This window comes from Maniola jurtina, chromosome Z (genome assembly GCF_905333055.1).
Source record: "Maniola jurtina chromosome Z, ilManJurt1.1, whole genome shotgun sequence".
Lineage (NCBI taxonomy): Eukaryota > Metazoa > Arthropoda > Insecta > Lepidoptera > Nymphalidae > Maniola > Maniola jurtina.
In genome coordinates this window covers 7,671,110-7,687,231 of record NC_060058.1, presented here as the reverse complement: position 1 = coordinate 7,687,231, position 16,122 = coordinate 7,671,110, and the positions used below count along the sequence as shown (strand labels likewise).

Below are 16,122 nucleotides of genomic sequence, written 5' to 3'. Positions count from 1 at the left end.
GCAAAGGAGTATATTATGTTGTTTTCATATTTCTATGGAATAGTCCTATATAAAAATACATTTTTTTACTGAAAATATTACAATAAAACTTAAAGCTAGCCTTATCTTATTATAATACAAATAATGCCCGTGTGGAATGGTGCCAAGAATATTGGCTGCATTTCCGCGCTGGACAGCCAGGCTGATCCGTTGCGCAAAAATGAGCCAGGCTTTCTGACACCCGATGAGGCTGTTAATCGCGGTGAAATGTCTCGTATAAATTGGCAATCACATTTTATATTATATTAAATATTTATGAATTATAAACACGAACGGACAAACAAGTTAGTACATATATTATATAATTAATATTTAATTATATTAGGCGAAAAGTCAGCATTGTGGAGTTAAAACTAAACGGAGTAAACCTATAAATAAGTAGCAATTTCCATATTTTAAAAGAATTTCTATATGTGAATTTCTAAATACATAGTTAACTTTTCCCTTATAAATGTTATAGAAAAATAGTAAGTATGTAGTATATACAAAAAATAATGTTCGGACGACATTCGTTATTCAATATTAATCTATGCCATTGCGGACCTTGGAAATATATTATATATTTAGAATAATAATTAATAAATAAATAATTAATCGTCGTATTATATAGCAATATTAATATAATACCCGTAGAGTTAGTAAAAATTCTACATAACGTAAACAATTTTCCAATATTGGTTTAGGTTATAAATAACAGCGAAAATTTTACTAAAGATATTTTATGCGTAAGTAATTTATCTATTAAAAAAGATTCCGATGAATTGAGAACCACCTCCTTTTTTGAAGTCGGTTAATAATGAGGCCATCTACGCAGTTGAGAAATCGCGAACCGTGGGAAAAATTTTTACCAATATAGCGTTACATATTCTTAGTTAGCTTAATATCGTTATTACCATTTACTTGTTTTTATTTCGTCGTACCTCTAAAAGGCCAACAGCCATGAAGCAGGCTAAAAACTGAAATAAGTATATTATTTAATTTGAGGGCCCTAGTCTACTTTCCTTTTCCAAAAGTGTGTAGCCCTCATCGTATGCTCATGTGGTTCTTATGACAAATGATGTTGACTTACTTACATCTTCAATGAAAAACTTTCGGTTTTAATTTATTTTTGACTGACTACAAAAAATGAAGGAGGTGTACAGTTCTACGCGTATTTTTTTTCCCGTAATATGCATCATAATATGTTCTTTGGTTTCACACTGAGTTTTTACTGCCTGGACTAAGGCACACAATTTTTTACGTGTTAAGTTTTCGTAGATTATTTTGATTTAATATATATTTCTATTACAACATTTGTTGTAACTTTCTATTAATTATTTTTTTTGCTATAAAATATATTTTCATCATTCAATACATTTAAACATATTTTGTTGCTAATCTATTTTGCAATTTTTACATACTAACCACAAGAAATTGCTCATACGAATTTCAATTTTAATGTTATTCTCCTGCTAAGCTTCGTTATGACTAATAGTCTCATAAAGTTAAATTATCAAAATATAGTTTCAAATATTAACGAAATAATATAATATTAATAAAAATATTCAATACTCTCTACTAGATTTAAGATATCAGTATCATGTAGAAAGATCTCAAAAAAGTAGTGATGTAAATATACATAATGAATGTCAACAAATTTACGGTAAGTATTCAATATAAGGGATATTATTACTATACCCCTTATATTGAATTGTTAAAAATTATAAACCCTACTTTCATGAAATACATTAATATGATTTTTCTCCGGAAGCACAGATCTTTGAAAAATTATATTATATATAAACTATGTTTAACTTCGATTCCAATCTATGAAAAGTATTATAAAAACAACTTCTGTGAAGATATTTTTCTACTTTTTTAACAGCAAGTAAGTACTTTCTATTTTATGTTTTATCTTTTGCCCTATTTTATGTTTGACTTGAATATAATTAAATTCCTTGATGTATATTTTTCCTGTTACTATTAACATACGAGTAATTACAGTAAATTTTGAATTAGTACGTAGCCGTTACGAAATGAAAAGAGAAAAAAAAATATTGCATACTTGAGTGCGCCTATTGCCGCCGCATATTGAATACATTCTATGCAAAATATTAAGTCAAAGTTGGCTTAATCCGTAGCTGTAAATATTAGTTATGTGTTAGGATAATACTATTTTACAGCCAGTTCCTTTTTAGCATACCCTACCTCATAATGGAAAACAACTCTTCTACGATCTTTGATGTCCGTCGGCCTCCTGTCCATGTGAAATTAATACTAAATATTAAGGTTGGCTCTAATTTCTGCACAAATTACAATTTTCTAATTAAATTCAATAAAAAGTTACAGATTTTCAAAGATTTTCAAGATTTTCATTATCAAAGTTTTAATACATTTCCCGGTGGATTCGGCACGAAGGGAGGTATTGTGGCACATAAAAAAACCGAAAATCATTAAATACCAAATTATCGCAGTCCGGAGTATTCCGGCCAAGCATTTCAGAGTTCCTGATATCAAACCTCAGTTACTATTCCATTTTTTAACTTAGGTAATAGTTTCACAAGTAACAGCAAAATATATTTAAAAATAAATCAATATATGTATAAATGATATTTATAGCTCTGTGTGATCTAAACGCCCTCCTAAGTAGCGTTTTTTCCTCTGTGCTGTTTTCCGAACTTAAACGGTGCCGTCTGTTGTGCGTTAATGTAATAAAATTAAGTAACGCTTATCAGTGACTTAATTTTTGCAGTGAAAAAATGGACTACTTAGTCAAGGATAAGCGAGATAGGCTTAGATCACACGAGCTAGAAGTAATATTTTATGATACTGGAGAAAGTCTAACTATATTTTATTACACGGCGTATAGCACCATGTTTCGTTATTGGGGCATTCGAATAAAAAAAATAAAAAAAAATATGTTGAGGTATCAAGGTAGGGAACCCTCGTGCATGAATCTAACTGGCGGTAAGTGGGGTTTTTATTTTAAATGTGTAGGTATATAAGTTTGTTTCTGTAGGCCAATATTAAGGGGCAAGCGACGGGTCTGCCCGCGAAATTCACATTGTGAAAAACCAAATAAAATTTGAATTTCGCGGTCAGACCCGTCGTATCCACCTTAATAAATTCTTAATTGTACAATTATTTAAGCCAAAGTAATACGAGCATAATACTCAAAGAGACGGTGAAACCGTAGCTGTAAATATTCTTTTTATTTTGTTTAAGGGATATATCGCGCATTTGTAAATATTAATAATGCGTAATAGTAATAGTTTTTTTTTTTTAATATTGTTAGTATCATGCGAAAGTGTGTCTGTCTGCTAGCTTTTCATGACCCAACCGCTTAACCGATTTTGATGAAAGATACACAGTTAGCTTACGTCCCGAAACGGACATAGGCTGCTTTTTATCTTGGAAAATCAAAGATTTCCGACGGGATTCTTAAAGGCCAATCCACTTAACCGATTTACATGAAAGATACTGAGGTAGCTTGCGTCTCGACAGTTAACATAGGTAAATTTAGGTTTTTTTTAACAAAGGTAAATTAAGTAGTAATTTGAAAAAAACCTGAATCACGGATTTGCGGGCATTTAGTACATATATAATAAATATATTTAGTTTATTTTTTTCAGAAGAATATTAGCCACGTTAATAATTACCAATATTCCCCTTTCCCCTCCAACTAAGCGTAAAGATTGTGCTAGGAATAAGTCCGACGGGTGGGGTTTAAACCACTGACCTTTCAGAATTCGTATTATATAGTATTCGTAGTATTGACAACAAGTATATTAAAAGTACTGGTTGCATTTATTTTTGCAGTTTATCTTGTTAGAACTCTTGTTGATATTGGTCTACTGTTCTAGTAAATAGAATTTTAAATCGGCAAAATACCAAGTCAAAACTAGAAAAACCTTCAAGGTGATATATCATGATAGGAAAACCTCAATATTCCAGTAAAAATATTTCTAATACAAGCCATAATGTAATCTGAATGTGTGTAGACTTTGTATGAGGAATTATTTAATGCTTTTCAGTTTCATTATTTATATATTTCACGTACTTATGATTAGAAAGTTGTATTTTGGATGAGGCATGAATGTAATCGAACGAAATATTCAGCGAGGGATATTTGGTGTTGTCGTAAGAATGGTTTTTGGCGAATCCATTAAATCATGAGCTCTACGGGTGTACCAGGAATGCAGTGCGGTTAAGCGCATAGAAATTAATCACCTACAATATGCAGGGCCCGTATAGCGCATGAGTGATGGCAGAATACAAGAAAACTTATGAACATCGAATATGACGGCCGAAGAAGCTATGACAATCCAAAGATAAATCGTTGAATGTCATTTACGCTTGCATAAGCAAATGGCATCAACAACTAAAGTCAGAAAGCTTATGGAACCGGATTTGGATTAATATAAAATGTTTGTTGAACAAAATTGGCTTCATCTTACTATGGCTATTAAAACCATCATCGAAGTAAACATATGAAATTCATCGTTTTTTCTTATTTTTTTGCGTGGAAAAATTTAATATTCTATAGGTATAATTTACAGAACGGATTTCCATTTTGCTATTGTCCCATGAAATCTTAGATTTTGTATTTCGTTTCGTATTATAAGTAATTTCTATTTTACTAAAAATATTTCATTTTATTATTAGGTATTAAATCAAAATCAATAATTGTTATATCTAATCTCCGTATAATATTAAAATAGTAGATTACGTAGATACCGCTAGTTATTTTTTAAAAAATAACACGGAATATTTAAACTTCATGTAAATATTATATAACAAAACAACATGAAAAGATGGCGAAATCGTAGCTGTAAATAATAGTTATATGTTAGGATAATTAATATTATAACTTGTGTAATTCTATTTTACTTATGGTTTATTTTTGTCTTTGATCACTTAATGTGGATTTTAGAATCGTATTAGTTAGTATGCCTAGTTAAACTTATTATTATAATTGAGAAAGCCAATGTAATGCAGCATAATAACATAAAAAGACGGTAAAACCGCAGTTGTAAATATTAGTTAGTTATTAATATAATTTCTACTATTTTACATATTTTAAGTATGATTAATTTTTGTTTCTGATCATTAATTTGGATATATAAATAAGTAAAGTGCAAACCAAGTAATCATGGCAAAATAAATTAGTAATATGATAGGATATAAGTTAATTAATTTAGGAATGTACAATGTGAAAAGAAGGCAACAATCCAGTCTATATGATACTTAAGTAAAAATGCAAACCGCCACAAAGTAAATATAGAGTGAGCGAGTTCATTAGTTAAAATAAAAAATAATAGTTACATAATAATATATGATACTCAGAGGTTTATTAATTGGTTGTACTAACAAATGTAACTTTAAATCTTACTTTTCCTTCTTGTTGCATTGGTTGTAGATTATCGCCATCATCATAATTCTGATTCTAGCTTTTATATTCATCGGCCGCATACTGTTGCTACTAAAGATCTCTTTCCAATGATTGAAAATAGACTGTATATGTCCTTATTCGCTGTATTTATAGTATAGATCTAGACATAGTAGTATCTCCGGTTTTTAGGGTTCCGTACTTCAAAAGAAACCTTTATAGGATCACTTTGTCGTCTGTCTATCTGTCTCTCTGTCTGTCTGTCTGTATGTCTGTCTGTCTGTCGTGTTTGTCGACCTATAGGGTACTTACCGTTGACCTAGAATTATGAAATTTGGCAGGTAGGTAGGTCTTACAGCACGAGTAAAGGAAAAAATCCGGAAACCGTGAATTTGTGGTTAAATCACATAAAAAAATTGAAATGTGTTTCAATTTTCAAAGTTAGATAACTATATAAAGTGGGGTATCATATAAAAGAGCCTACAAATTCTAAAACAGATTTTTATTAATTTTTATGATTTATCATGTAAAATTTCGAAAAAAATACGCGAATACGGAACCCTCGGTGTGCGAGTCTGACTCGCACTTGGCCAGTTTTTCGTTGCTCATCTACCCCTTTATATGGTGAACATGTGACCAAAATTCGCCGACTTTTGCGTCTGCGTCATGAGGCCAGTGGCTAAAACAAACAAATAGATTATTATAGATAGATGGCTAGGGTTTTGAATACTCATCCGCGATCTGTGTTTCCTAACAATTACAATCCGGGTATCTTTAAAATAAGAGTGAATAGGTATCTTCTAGGTAACCGCGTCCATCTTAGGCCACATCATCACTTTCCATCAGGTGTGATTGTGGTCAAGCGTTTGCCTATAATACAAAAAAAAAAACAAAAAAAAAAAACAATAATACTAAATTAAAAGTAAGTAGGTGTAAGTATAGTAACGTAGTAATAATTTTATAAAATAATAGTAATAATTTTATAAAATAACTCAATAATAATATTTACGACACTCAAGGACCCTGAGAAACAAATATCAGGGGATTTTCTGGTTAACAAAACCCCCTTTTCGTCCATTGCGGCGTGACTTAGCTTCTTAGATTTTCTTTTTTTATTCTTAAAAATATTACTACTTTATTTTTACCTTTTATCTGATTAGTAGATTAAGAATTGTTCTGTCTCGGAGTAAATATAAAATGGTTTAGCGTACTTATCACTTGGAAGTTAGGCCCAATATACAAAAATTGCGGCCTTGATATATAAGCAAGTTTTTAATATTGAGTCAGTCCTTATGAAAAAAAAAGTCGCTTGAAAATGTTAGTAAGTAATACGTTTCATTTGCGACGGTTGCCTAAGTCTATCCTAGTCTATTCATAGCTCGTTCTACTAGTATTATTTTAAACAATCCTCAATAGTTTCATATATAACTGGCAATGTACAAGTAGCTGTTGTAGGTTATGAGTTACGATACTAACTTTAATTTTTTTTTCGCTACTCGATTCATTGATTTTTTTTTTAATTACATTCTGTCTATAGTTTCAGTTCTGTAAATTTGTTGTCATTCTCAATTTTAATTAAGAGGATTCGTATAATTTAGTGACTGCACTTTATTAACTGGTATAACTTACGATTATACTATATTTTTATGCTTATAGTGTAATTCAATAGTATTGTTAGGTATTAGCTATAATGATAACATACTTGTATAAGGTTTAGGTTATATAGCGAAATGAGAATAATCGCAACCATTAATTGAAATTATTTTAAATGCACGCGTATTTGAGTTATTGGACTGCTTTGGATCATGCGTGCTCAACACATCGTGCCTTTGCTGACAGATGAAATATTAAGACGTGAAGTCACACCAGTTTCGCTGATTTTAAATGCTTCGAATTTAGCTCGCGTCTGTTCCAAATACACGTTAGGTACTTTGTTACTTCTTTCAACTTCTTTTTCTAGAGCCAATTTGCTGACAATACCCGGCTTTTGGTGGTATGGTTTCGCGATAACTTAGGATAAGTATATGCGTTAGTGGGAAAGTTTAGAAGCATTTCGATACTAATCTTAGAATTCTACCTAATCATTTCTAATTTTAGAATATTACCTTTGATCTATAGCAATATTGATCATATGAATTTATTTGATACGCTCATAATATAATTATCTAAATAATTTTAAATACATATCGACAACTGTCGAACCGGCAGGATTCGAACCTGGGTCTCCCTTGAATATCGCACTCGTAGCGCCTTTGACCGCTAAGCTACGGTTCACTTAGTGGGAAGTGCCCGAGATATGTATTTTATTCAGTATTCAAATGACTGTTAATAGTAAATTAGTATTTCGTGTTAATGCTGTGAGCTGTGATAGGCATTTCACTGCAACGTGTGATACTAACTAGATTGAATTAACAGTCGCTTGAGTACTGTATGAATAAACATACCTCTTTCGACACTTGGCGGTAAATGTACCGTGGCCTAGCTGTCAAAGGCGCTCCGGGTGTGATACCCAGGGGAGACGCAAGTTCAAATCCAGCATGCTCCAGCAATTACTTTTGAAGTGTAGATAGCACACTGTCATAAAAAAGATAAATAACTAAATTTTTCTCTCAAAGAGAATTTTAATCGTTAAATCTAAGGTATTTTTGCTACAACAATGCATTTTAGCAAATAGTAACAGAGTTAGCCAATCAGAGTTGATTGCGATTGACACATTATAGCTGTCAAACTACCGCGTTGGCGGCCCTGTAGTAAGCTCCATCATGTATCATGTTTTGTGTTCTTAAGTATAGGTTCAACAGAGAACATTACGTAGTTAATTTTATTACTATTACTTATGAGCTTAATCCTGTAGTGGATATTGCATTTTCAGTTTAGTTAGTATGTATTGTTCTTACTTGAGTAAGTTTTCTTAGTCTTTTATATTCGTTAAATTTTAATTGTATCAGAATTTATAATCTGCATTTTGAAAAATAAGATGTGATTATGTAAAATACATAATCACAGCTTATAGGTACTCTATTTAAGTTTTCTTTACTAATTTCGTATAGGATGTGCGTATGATTAAGATAGATAAGATCATAGCATGTTTTTTGAGGGGTAAAAATAATAAATATCAGATTAGAGTATTTTCAAAGCTATAATGAGAAAAATGAAATAGTTTTAGAATCTCAATGTACCTACGGATAATAATAACGCAACAAAAAATGTTGTTCATTCGGTTAAACGATATTTATTTACCTTTTATATACTGTTAATTTAAAATTGATCATGATCATTTCAACTTTACTTACTGTTTCTTTTATCTTCCTCGAGAAAAATCTAATACATAATTTTTTTGATGCGATAGTATTTTCACTTATAGGTGATTTTCAACGGATAATTCCCCAACATAAAGTGATATGTACAATAATTTTAATTTAAATAAATAAACTTTTTATTAGGAAACAAATTAACACATGTAATAATGCATGAAACAGATGATTAAATGAGATTCTTAAACTCAAATGTATCTTTTAGTTTCTTTGACCTTTGACTCACTGCTACTATAACATTGATTGCGATAATTTCACCTGAATGGTTTTTTACTAACTTTTCCAAGAAAAACCTGTTAGTTTCTTGAAGTGATAGTACTTTAGAAAAGTGAAGCAAAAAATTTAAAGACAGGTGATATTTAATGTAATTTGAATCGTGTAAATATAAGATTCGTAAACTAAAAATTTTACATAGATTAGTTCTTTAAACTTTACGGTAAATGTCATAGAATTAAATAAACCATTACAATAAATTTACAAAGAATCATTTACTTGATAATATTATATTCAGCTGGTAGAATAATTATATATGTAGGTGTATAATTCGAAATGAATTTTTGGGGTATTCAATGTTGATGAAAAATTTAAAAATTAGTCGTTCTTAAGAAGTACAATCAACTTTTCGAGGCTCTTAGGCTCGTTTGACACACATGGTAACCGTATAAACGCCGACCGATTAGAAGGGCGCGCGTAGACCGGTTAATTGCCTCTGTGCCATTCGTACTTTCAATTGATTATGAAGATCTGAAGATTATTTTATCGATTTTATTTTATGAAAACAATTATTTTATCTACACTCAAAACAAGAAGTAATTAATTTTTGCCGCGTAAAATTATTATGTATTTGTGTGCGTGTGAATGGTTTCGTACAAGTTACAACGCAATGGACCACACGCAACTACCGTGATGGAACCGCGTCCGTGTAAGTTTTCACCAATGACAGATATCATCAATAAGTAGATATAGATGACAGATCACGAACAAAATGACCTCGCTCAAGGCCAGGTTTGCACACATAATATACACGTCTATGTCTCTTATTACTTGGACTGGTTTTTTTTAAATCTCGTGCGCGCATAGACATCAAACTGAGCTAAGTGAGAGTGTGTGGGTAACAACATTCGCATCGCTGAGTGTTAGAAACAGAAAAAGTTCTAATTAATGTAGCAAACGATTCCGTGAAAAATCGCATGTGAAATCATTGTGAAGAAAACAAAAATATGTAACTTCAAATGAAAATGGTGCAGAAGTAACAATAATGTCCATCACTAGTTTGCACGGATCCATCACGATTACGGTATACTTTTTTGCAGAACGTTACGGTGTCTTTTATAGTCCTGTGTCAATCGTTCATTTTCTGCGATTCGGTCGTTCAAGTACTGATTACAGCAACGACTGAGATCTTTTCAGTCGTTCATCAGTCATCAGTCATTTTTTCGGTACTTCGGTACTTCGGTCCAATCAGTCTCTTCGTTCCTCACGAATGTATCGGTATTCGGTACTCAGTCTCAGTCGTCAGTCTCAGTCGTGAATCGGACGATGAGACTCCAAGACGTCTCGATTGCGCACGCTCGTTTCGTATAGTTTCGCGTTTCGTTATAGGTCGTCCGACGACGCGGGTTCAAAATCGCTGCATTATTGTAATATTTTTCCCGATTGTATGCACTGTTATGATGTAATTACCTATCTTTTTAATTGAGCTTTTATTTTTAAACGTGTTTAATCATTATGTTAAGATTTATAGATACTACGAGTAAAACCTTATGCATCTCATATACCTACACGTGTTGCCTAAATGAAGTAGGTAGATACCTACGATTTTACAATGAACATAACAACAAGGGTAAATATTGGGAAAATATACCTACCTAGCCCATATCTATATATTACTAGCTGATGCCCGCAGCTTCGCCCGCGTGGATTGGTGAGATCCCCTGCAGCATCAGGATTGAGGAGTTGGACTCCAAATTTTTTATGAAACAATGTCGCAAAGTTCCTCTATCGATTAAAAAAGAAATGACGCAAATCGGTTCAGAAATCTCAGAGATTTCGGTGTACATAGGTAGAAAAACACAACTCCCTTTTTGAAAGTCGGTTAAAAAAGTAGCCTATGTTACTCCCTGGTCAATTCTCTACTTGTCTGTGAAAATCCCGTCAAAATCGGTCCAGCCGTTCCCAAGATTAGCCTTTTCAAACAGACAGACAGACAGACAGACAGACAGACAGACAGATAGACAGAAAGACAGACAGACAGACAGACAAAAATTTTAAAAACGTGTGATTCAGTTATAGTATCGTTCAAATAACCATATGACCTTAATATACGGCAGTTATTTCGAAATTACAGACAGACACTCCAATTTTATTTATTAGTAAGTATAGATTAGTATAGATTACTTACTATTACTATTTTACTATGATCTGTAGACCAATCATTTCTTTCAATATTTTTTAGTTTGATTCTTCGTTCTCGGTGGTTCTCGGTTCGTGGCGACTGGTTGAACCGGATCGGTCAAAAACGACTGATTCGTTCATCAGTACTTTTGCGCGACCTCAGTCAAATGACCGAATCGGTCGCGACTGACACAGGACTAGTCTTTTATACAGAAACTGTGTGTATGTGTCAAAAGGTCCTTAGTAATAACTATAATATTCAATGGTATTATTAATAAAAAATGTCCCCTCTCATAATGTTAGTGTTAACTTTTAGACTAAGTTTGAAATTTTGTATGCTATTTTCAACTTAGTACTCGTAGATGAAATATGATCTTATGCGACCGAATGTTTAATAGAAGTGTGCGCGCAGGTGTGTATGCATCTTAAGGGCCAGCAAATACAGTACTAGACTGCGTGAACATCCCAGACTTACGTAGTTTGTCAGAAAAATTCGAGTAACAGTAGACTGTAAAAATGTTAGGCTGATGAAGAAAAAGAGGAACAGCAATTCGAATTATACAACATTATTATGTATTCCTGTTGTTAATCTGAGATTAATTGCTTTTTTTTAATTTTATATTTTTAAGGGGCTTTTATTATAGGTGACCTATACGCCATTCCTATTGTTACGAACTAAATAAAAAAAACTATAGTTAAATCTAATTCTTTAGAGTTTATTTGTTGTAAGAAAGTTTAGCTGCTTGGTTCAGTATATATTAAAATTTTATTGGTTCCAGTACGATACCGCATTAAAAGCCATACGGTATGGTCATTTTGGGACATGGTTTTTACCAAGAGGTAGGATCGCAGTCAAGGGATGCTTGCGTAGTTTGCACTTCTATATATGCTAACTCTAAAGATATTGTTGAGTGTAATGGAAAATGATGACGATTTAATTAACCCTATATTATGCCGCGTACAGACTGATGCAATATTATGCGTGGAATGTATCATCAATGCATAAATTTGCCGTATACGTTGCTGTATACAGCAAATTTTACTAACGTAATATGCAATTTAACACACGTTGTACCAAATTCCTATAGTCCTAATTCCTGGAAGTCTTGCTAGCATGAGCCTACTTTTGTCGCGCCCGCTACAAACATTACTAGTCCTATGCTGAACGATCCATTTTTCTGTTTTTGAGACTATCAAGTTGCCTTCAACTACGGAAATATAATATAATATATAAATATCGCTCACCCTACTTTGAAGTACGGTGTGTGATATTTATATATTATATTATATTTCCGTAGTTTGATGGCAACTTTACAGGGACGTGTGCTTAGAAAGTTCGTAGTAAATATGTGGAATGGCACTGATATAATATTACTTAAATGTTACAATGCAGCAGTCTGTATGTGAACTTATATGTTTTTATTATTTTATAGCTAAATCGATATTGATTGTTGTTTTAAGATTATTTTTATTGTGATACGATGATTCAAATAAAGTTGTTCTAATCGCTTATATTTGTCTGTTATTTTTCTAATATTTTGTCGGTTGACGTAGGTCATAATGCCTTTTGATTCATGATTTTGAAAAAGATATGACCGACAGCTCGTAAGCTGTACCGTAGTGATATATTATATACATATTATAATCAAATTGATCGCTTAAAAGTCTGATATAAAACCGCTATTAAATAACAAATAGGCTTAGATTTCAAAAGTACTGCGTGATTATTTTATTATAGTTTACTTATTGTTAAGCATTTGATGCTGTTTTGGCTTTCATATTTGAAACAGAAACCACCGAGGTCTAAATAGTTTTAGGTAACCTAGTATAAAGTTTAATACTAAAGTAAGTACTACTAGTAGTACTAGTAAGTACTAAGTTTGTTTAAGAGTAATATAGTCTTGCGACCCGATTGTCTTTCGAAATCTTTAATTGTCACAAAGTACTTGTGTGTTAAATGAGCACAGCAAAAATATATTCCGAAAGCGATTTCCAAGTATCCAAGCAAAATGAATTTAAAAATTTGAAGATTAGTGATTGGATTTTAAGAAACAATGTCTAATTTTATGTAATGGATAATCTTTAATCTAAACTTGAACTATTATATGTACTTACTAAGTATTAACAATTGCCGAGTTGTTGTGTGGAAATATTATATTGGAAGTCGTATTTACTTATTTCAAAATTATGTAAGTAACCAACATTGTAAAAGTTCATGACTAATTTGTGTAAGGCTAGTTGAAAGTTCATGTTCAATTATGAATTTTGCTTTTTTAGATTTAGGGTTGCTTATAAATATATTATTTCAAATATTATGTATATGTTATCTATTTAGAAAATCTTTAAAAGTATAAATTGTCTGAAATGCAAAATAGTGGTTGACCTGATATTTTCATGAATAATATTGTTGATGTCCACAAGTTTAGTTTTAAAAATAGTAAAATTAAAAGTAATTATTCCCTTTTTATTATTAATTTTGTTTACATAAATCGTGACGAGTAAATAGACAACAATTGGTCATGTTCTTTGTTGTTAACGTTTTCTGATATAATATAATTATTTTCTATGGTACTTACTTAAGTTAACGGATGGGTTGTGCTGTGTGCACTCGATTCCACACGACTCTCGATTGTTTTTTTAAATTTATTTTAGCTAGCTCAATATAGCTAATTGTATCTTAAATGTTTGACTGTAAACCCGATGACACAACCAATTAATTCATAGATATAATAAAAAATATTTAGCAGAGTTTTAAAGTGGTGTAGCTGTAAAACGAAATTAAGATACACGCACTATGGCATTTCAGTTAAGAAGACCATCAGCAAGGTACTTTATAACTCGCATACATATCAAACTTGTACCAACAGCAACTAAAAATTCATTTTTCGTAAAGAAATCTCGAATTTACTCAATAATTCAAGTGAGAGACATTTCAAGTAAGACTACTGACGGTGTTCTTCTTAGTTGAAATACATACAGTGGCATAGTTTGTATGTTTCATCTATCTATTGTAATTCTTGTCACCCCGGTGTAGTGTGTTTTATGAATAAGTAATTAATGTAATTAGAACCAACCAATAAAACTAACACTCAAGAAAGACAATATTAATGGGAATTTTTGCTTATGTTTGAAATCGGCCCAAATAAAATCTCAAACTTTTTATACTTGTAATGGTTAATGAATGATACTTATTTTACTTCTATTGGATACTAAACGATGTTAATTCTTCACTTCCGTTCCTGCTTGGTATTGATTAACTTAAAATTCCTTTATATATCTTCAGGTAATACTTATTATTATATTTGTATGATTTAATTAATAGTATAATAAGTAGAAATTATAAATTAGGATTTATTTTAAAAATGAAATTCATTTTGTGTTATTACCACACAATTGCTACACGTGAGTTTAAACGTTGTCATGTCAAATTTCTTGTATACGTATATGTAACGGGAATGCTTTTACGAGTCCAAAAACCTTTGCCATAATCTCCAGGATGTAAGACGTAACATGAGCTTGCAGGATTAGTACGAAATTTTTATAGATAGTTTTCGCTACCTCTCGACAATCACCTCACACCATGATTCTATTCTCGACAGTGTTACATTTTGAAGCGTGACGTTCCGTCATGCCTACATCTCCCAAACTGTGGGACTCCAGTTTGAAATGTCAAAGTAAAGATTATAATTCTATGAAATCTCATACTATACTTAGGAAAATACTTAAGAGGAAAATTCCAGAGTAAAATAGGGAAATCAGTGAAAAACGCTTTTGTTCACATAAACCTTCATGTTGTTTATGTATTCGCAACAACCTCCTGGTGTGTTGGAAGATTATGTCCCGTTACATATACGGCAACTGATTTTTACTGTCACCAAGCTGATATTAAATATTTCAAAATATGTTGTTTTTTTTATTACAAACCTAATAGAAGTGGGAGGGGGTCTCCGTTTATGGTTTTCATTCAGTAGACATGGTCTAAACTAGGTTACATTCCATTTACTTTGCACCTAAGGGCCGTCGCCGAGCCGGGGCCGGCGCACATATGGCAGAGCGCAGCGCAGAGCATTTTTCACAGTCAAAGTATTATCGACATTGTCCCCATTGAAATTATATCTAAAATCAATTGTGAATCTGTGCGGATACTCGCGCAGTCCCGCGCGAGCTCGCGCATTCTCTGGTAGAAATTTGCGTAAGTAATGTGTCACGCGATTAGAAAACTTCGCGGGCATGCTCTGCGCTGCGCTCCGCCTGTGCACCGGCCCTTACAGTGCTAGTTGTGACAAACTAATTGACTAAAGGCCAGCGCGTGACAGACCTTTGTTATTTTATAAAAGCCGAAAGTTTCTTTGCGTATAGCGAAGATCTGGCACACGCTGGCTCACTCTTTATTACGGACTACTACGAAGCTTAGCTGTTTCCTAACTATGCAGAGAAAGGAATCGCCATATTTGCTCTGTGTCAACTGATTATGGCCGTTAAACCCATGTTAAACCATAGAAGTAGTATAATGTACTTTTAACATGACAGTTGATACATAGAGCAAATACGCCGAATACTAGTTGATGCACGTGACTTTGTCCGCGTGAATTTCGTTTATTAAATTCCCGTGTGAACTCTGATTTTCCTGGATAAAAAATAAACTGTCATTCACCCAGTCTTTAACTAGACCTATGCACAAGTGTAAATTAAAAATTTATAACACCCCCGACGATCCAAAGTATCTGAGTTTTCCAAAACATCATTTTCAAATAAATAATTATGTATTTAGGCAACGTCCATCTTGATAGCTTGACATTTGTCTATTGACATAATATTATGAACCTAACGGTTATCTAACCTTCTTTTCTACAAGAAAACTAGAAAAGAGCTGATAACTCTTAAACGGCTGAACCAATTTTTTTAGATTATAGCTAAGAACACTCTCGATCAAGCCAAGCCACCTTTCAAAAAAAAAAAACGAAATTAAAATCGGTTCATTCGTTTAGGCGCTACGATGCCACAGAC

General features: G+C 32.2%; 1 long non-coding RNA gene across 1 annotated transcript; it reads left to right on the top strand.

Annotated features, from left to right (window-relative positions):
* The first annotated feature begins 11,317 nt into the window (after positions 1 to 11,317).
* Positions 11,318 to 15,017, top strand: LOC123880093. The gene is made up of 2 exons (XR_006799159.1): positions 11,318 to 12,940; positions 12,988 to 15,017. It is a non-coding gene; the product is annotated as an uncharacterized LOC123880093 (long non-coding RNA).
* The last annotated feature ends 1,105 nt before the right edge of the window (positions 15,018 to 16,122 follow it).